Below are 6,427 nucleotides of genomic sequence, written 5' to 3'. Positions count from 1 at the left end.
TCCAGCTAATCTTTCAAATATTTGATCGATGAAAGGCAATGGAAAATGATCTTTCCTCGATGCGCTATTCAACTTCCTGTAATCGATGCAAACTCTCCATCCATTCTGAATCCTGGTTGGAATCAACTCATTGTTCTCATTCTCGATTACTATGGTTCCGGACTTCTTCGGCACATCTTGAACTGGACTAACCCATTGACTATCAGAAATAGGGTAGATAATGCTGTCATCAATGAGTTTGACGTCCTCTTCTCGAACTACTTCCTTCATCTTCGGATTAAGCCTCCTCTGTGGTTGCTTAGAAGTATTGGAATCCTCTTCCAAATGAATCCTATGTTGAACTATCATAGGGCTGATCCCCTTGATATCATCAATTGTCTAACCTATAGCTGACTTGTGTTCCTTTAAAAGTGCTACTAACTTGGATTTCTGCTCCTCAATCAAATCTGATGCAATGACTACTGGGTAGGTTCCCAAATCTCCCAAGAAAACATACTTGAGTGTAGACGGCAAAGGCTTCAATTCTAGCTTAGGCGGCTCCTTCTTAAACTCTTTATATGGTCCATTAGGCATAGGCTATTCAAGCTTTTCTTTGAACTTGATGTCATCCATGATAGTTGATGAATCCAAAATCGCATTGATTGACTCAACACTAAGTTCCTCACAATCTGAGTCTGTCAGAGCTTTCAATAACTCGTCAGCAGGATATGAATGAGTCAGATAATCCTGTGCTAACGCTTCAATCATGCATACCTCATTCACAGTACACACCTCCTGTGGTTGCTGTAACGTATGGAAAATATTGGTTTCGACTCTCATATTACCAAAGGATAACGTCATATTACCGTTTCGACAGTTGATGAGTGCATTTGCAGTGGTCAAGAATGGTCTGCCTAGAATGATTGGTATCTGCCTACCAGATGTAGGTTCTGTGTCTAGTACTATGAAATCAACCGGATAATAGAAGTCTTTGATCTTGACTATGACGTCTTCAATGAGTCCTCTAGGTATCTTCATTGATCTATCTGCCAACTGTAAAGTAACATCAGTCGGTTTTAGATCCTTCAAGCCCAACTTCTCGTAGACGAAATATGGAAGAAGATTCACACTGGCACCCAAATCTAATAAAGCTTGTTCCTCCAAAGAATCTCTAATTCTGCATGTAACAGTTGGACTTCCAAGATCTTTCGGTTTCCACAACCGATAGATTCAGAGAGTACGATGAACATCTTTGGCGATAAAAGCTTCTTTCGAATGTTGGTCTTCTTCTTTACTAGATATTTCAAGAACTTGGCATATGAGGGAACTTGCTTGATGGCAAATTTAAATGGGATATTAATCTGTAAATTCTGAAATACATCATGAAATCTCCTTAGACCGGGTCATCCTTTCGGTATTCACTAGTTTCAAAAGGAAACGGTCTTTGGCGGATTCTTCAATATCGGTTCTCTTCTTTCGGCTTGAGTTGGCTTGGTAACAAATAGTGGGAGTGACAGTGGAGTCACTCGTGATGGCTTCTTCTTACTTAATTCCACAGTGAGTTCCTTCAACTTCTTTTTGCAGTTTCTCAAAGAGGTTGCACAACACTAGATATATCCGGAATGTTAGAAATGGGTGGGATGGTGGGGACATAAGTTACCTTAGGCTCCATGAGAATCTTTTCCCCTGGTTCATAGACAATCCTCGTTATCAACTTTCTTGCCCGACCTCGAGTGGTGAGAATTAACTTGGGCATTCGGTCGAGTAATATCCGTGTTATCCACCTGCGGGACACCTCTTCCTTTTCGGATTTGGCTCCTACCGGCTTTGTAATGCTCCTTTTGATCTCTCTCATCAAAGGCAGCGATTTGCCCTATCGGCCTTGAATAACACTAAAGTTATTCTCCAACTTACGGGGGTTCTTTGATTTGTCCGTTTCATTTCATTGACAATGGTGGTGATAGCTTCTTCCGGATGTGGAATAACCGCTTTGCTTTCGACCGAAGCGTAGGGCAATATATCCACTCATAAGATCTGGTACTAACTCTCTGTTTGTGTTGGTTTGGTATTGCCGGGTTCCGTATGATATGTTGATTTTGTATGGTTCCGGGCGGTTTTGGAACCGATAATGGTTATTCGAACCGATTTGATGATTTTGAAATTCGGAGGACAATTCCTCGATTTGTATTTTGTGGCTTCCAATAATTACGTCCACGATTGAACCGGGTTATTTCTTCCTAAAGAGTTGATACTACATGCCTCGCATTAGTATCGGATAGTACAAACACTCTTGATTGGTATGGCCTTCATCGTAACATAGCTCACAAATGGTATAACAAGGCTTGGATGGTGAGGTTTAGCTTGGAAATTGTTTGGTTTTGGAGGATTCATGGAGAACCCGATCAAACTTCTTGTTCAGATTTTCAAGTCCCTGTTGATAGGCTTGCCATAATTGATAGCATTGCTTGATTTGGGTCTTCTTGAATTTGGTTGCCAAATTTCTTCTGGCACCCTCCACTCTAGCTACGTCCCGTGGCTAGTACTCCATTGTTGAGTGTCTTCACTAAATTCTCGAGAAAGTTGTAGGCTTCCTCTCCATCCAATGATGTAAACTTACCTTGATGCATTGACTATATCATCTGCTTGTTCATAGTAGAAAGTCCTCGAAAAAAAAATGAGCCGGTGTGCTCTTATCATCATAACCATGATGTGGACATGAGACTAGCAGATTATTGAATTTCTCCGGCTTTGATGATATTCTTCACCACCTTCCCTTTGAAATTGCGATGGCTTGTTGGATTGCAGACTGTCTTCTCGGGGTGGGTAGAACTTGTTCATAAACTTTGTTCTTAACTTCTCCCGGTTGTTGATTGAATTGATCGGCGGCAGCAGTTAACCATTCGGATGCTTTTACCTTCGAAAGTGAGAGTGGAAAAAGAATTAACTTGATACTCTCATCCTTGATATTCTGGTTCTTGAAAGTTCTGAGGACTGATAGAAATTTGTTCATGTAAACATAAGGCTGAACATTGTCTGAACCATTGAACTTTGGAAGCATAGAGATTACTGATGTTCTAAGTTCAAACTGGTTAGCTTCTGTCTCTGGAAAAACAATACTGCTTGGTGGGTCTCCAATGATTGGTGAATAGAAATCACTCAGCTTCTTCCTCTGTTGTGTTTGCATGGGAGGGATAGCTTCAAGATTATTGGTGTCCAAAACACCTCCATCATTGCTTGCGGCCATTGTATCAATCTCGTCTAGTATTTTTGTGAGTCGGTTGTTAAACCTTGTCCACTGTTGTGTTCTTACTAGACGATGATATGGACGACGGGGCATACACTAGGAAATTCTATGCGAAAATAACAATACACTATCCTACTATGCAACTATTCTAAATTATACTAGAATGTAAAACTACTTTTCTTCAACTTGGTTGGGCTTTGCAGCTAAGTATATCGCCGTTGTCTAAAAGTCGTCTCTTCTAGGGTTATGGTGAATCACTTGGATTGCTTAAGTACCACCGCCCACGCATCGATAGTCCGTTTGTCAAGATTCAGACAAGAAACACTAGAGTTTGATTTTTTGCTGTGTAGGCTTACAACTTCAATTGTTGAAAAGATCCTAAATGCAATTATACTAGAAAGCAATAAAACTAAACTATGATGCAACTATACTAAGAAAGCAATAAAAAGAATGAAGATTCGACTAACCTGGATGGTAGATCTTGTCTTCGAGATGTCCTTCAAGCTTCTTTCTTTCTTAAAAGGATGGATGATGCGGCTAAAATTACCTCAAGATCCAAAATTCTAATCTTGAAAGAAAACGTTAAACATAAACAACTTAAAACGGCAGCGGCGCTATTGACACTTGCCGCTTTTTGTGTGTGTAGATGTGTATGGATGATGTAGATGTATGATGGCCGTTGAACAAATAAAAGCGTATCAAAACCTAATTATCCTTCAATAAGTAAAGGATGAGTAGGGTATCGTTCCACTTTTAAGTGTATGTTATGTGAAGGACAGGACTGGAAAGGGGGTTTGAGGGATTAAAAACTATGATTGTAGAGATTTTAAATACTAAACTAACTAAACTATTGAGAATTTATAAGAGAGGGAATTCAAGAGATTAGAATCTACCAATACTTTTGATCTATGACCTTCTGCTTCATGGTTGTTCTTACAAGTAGACTACAATTAGGCAATCGAGCGATTGCCGATGCACTCTTGGACGAAACATCGTTAACAATTAACTCTACTTAAGGTTGTTCATATGTTTATGCTATTAATATCTTCTTTCCTTTTATGTAAGCTCGGGCAGCCATTCAATATATTACCAAGAGCAACATCAAGGAGTACTTCCTAATAGGGCGGCCACTCAATGAATCACCACTTAAGGCAAACACAAAGAATACTTCCCCTAAAGGCACCACTCCCCGAGCTACCCCCTTCTAAGGCAACACAAAGAATACTTCCCTAACTCTAAAAAACTATACTACTAGAAGAAAAGTAAAGAACACTAGCATGATATTAATATTGCAAAACATAAACCCTATTCTATACTTCCATCCCCTGGTGTGGGCAATGGAACTAATAACTACAAACATAAAGAACTAACCTGATTGAAGAACACCATGAATCAAAAGAATTATTAAACCTTAAGTACTGGCTTCATCTTCTCCCTTGAAGGAGAAGATTAGCCTTCCATAAAGAAGGAAGAATACAAAGAACGAGAAGAAGAAGAGTCGAAGAACATAAGACTAGAAAGACTAATTTATTAAGACTCAGCTAGTTAAAACCGATCTTTTATTATTAATCTTTCTCTCTTCAAGTTAAGGAGACAAGAATATAAGTGAATTGGCAAATTACATGAGGCACTTAGGTCCTCTATTTATAGGGGTTACAATGAGCTCTAGAAGCATTCCAAACCGTCATTTGTTTCCTAATACAAATAGACTTTTTCCAGAGTCCGACTTCGTCTTCAAAACTGAGAAGGAATTGGCTACAGTGTCGATTCATGCGTCTGGACGCATTATTCATGCGTCCTAGACTTAATCAATGCGTTTGGACGCTCAATATATGCGTCCCAGACGCAATCAATGCGTCTGATGCTTTCGATACATCGCCCCGCACGATAAGCCCATTTTCTCTTACGCTTCTATCCTTCTATCCTCTTTTGCGGGCTTTGGTCCAAGCAACGAATCATTTGGCCTTGGGCTTCCAAATAGACTTTAAAATAGGTCCAAGTCGCATCTTTAACAGCTCCAATTCCTTGGCCTTCTCCATGATTGTCCACGGGTCTCCCATGTGATCCTTAATGCTCCGAATTGCTTCGTTTTATCCCATTTTCTCTAATATTCTACAAAACTCTCTTTTTCACCTGTAGAATCTTAAAACACAACTTATAAACACTATTAGTCCACTAAGATGGCTAAACAAGAGGCATAATTGAGGGTTAAATAACACTTTTTGAGCACTTATCAAACGCCAACAGCCGACCTTACAACGGAAGCCACCTGATCATGATCTGCACTGGCTGAGTCTGCAATTTCAAGACAATTTGATGCTAAGAGCTCTGTAGCTGATGCCACAACTGCTCCCATTTTTGAGTTATTGGAGTTCTCTGTTGCAATAACACGAAAGTAAACATAAATTGACCGAATTCAATCAATCACGCAAGACAGTAAAGTTACAATTTTTCACATGACATTAATGAATTCAAACTAGATTACACTAGAATAACAAACTAAGTAAATTAGAAATTTGAATACCCTAACTTGATTTCAAATTAATCACAAACTTTCATGGCGTAAGTACCTTTCTCCATTAAATCAATCACATCTTCGAGCTCGTTCTTCAGCATCTTTGCCCTCAGATACTTCAATCGTTTAATGGTTTGACAGTAAAGAAATACTTCAATCGTTTAACGGTGACTGACCAACCATCATTTCTAGGTTTATGTATCTTTTTCAGAGGTAGTGGTGGGAAGTTGAGAGAGAGTGGTGAAGAAAGATGAGATAGATGGGCACTGGGGTGAGAGAGCAGTGTTTGGGTCTTAATTTTTTCGAGAAAACCCGGTCCTTTAATTGTAATTTTCGTTCTTCACGGTCTTTTGCCGTCACTTTATTTAGTAAAATTCCACAACATTTAATTGAAATAATTCTCTAATTATTGGTGACGGCTTTAGCAATTTAGTGAAGCCAAAATGTCGTCACAAAATTCCTGACGCCAATTTGGCGTCACAAACGAGAAAAACCTAGTGTCACAAAAAAGCTGTTATGGTGTAGTGACGGTTACAGAGATTCATCTCTGTACCCGGTTATAGAGGAACTGGACTTCATATTTGAAGCCTTCTTGTGATGTTCTTGGTTTGCCTGGGGTTTCGGGTTTGGTAAAAATGACAACTACAATATAGATGCTTGCTTATGGCTATCCAACTGATTCAATGGAT

The sequence above is a fragment of the Coptis chinensis genome, chromosome 4 (assembly GCF_015680905.1).
Source record: "Coptis chinensis isolate HL-2020 chromosome 4, ASM1568090v1, whole genome shotgun sequence".
Taxonomy (NCBI): Eukaryota; Viridiplantae; Streptophyta; class Magnoliopsida; order Ranunculales; family Ranunculaceae; genus Coptis; species Coptis chinensis.
Note: the sequence above shows the minus strand (reverse complement) of the source record.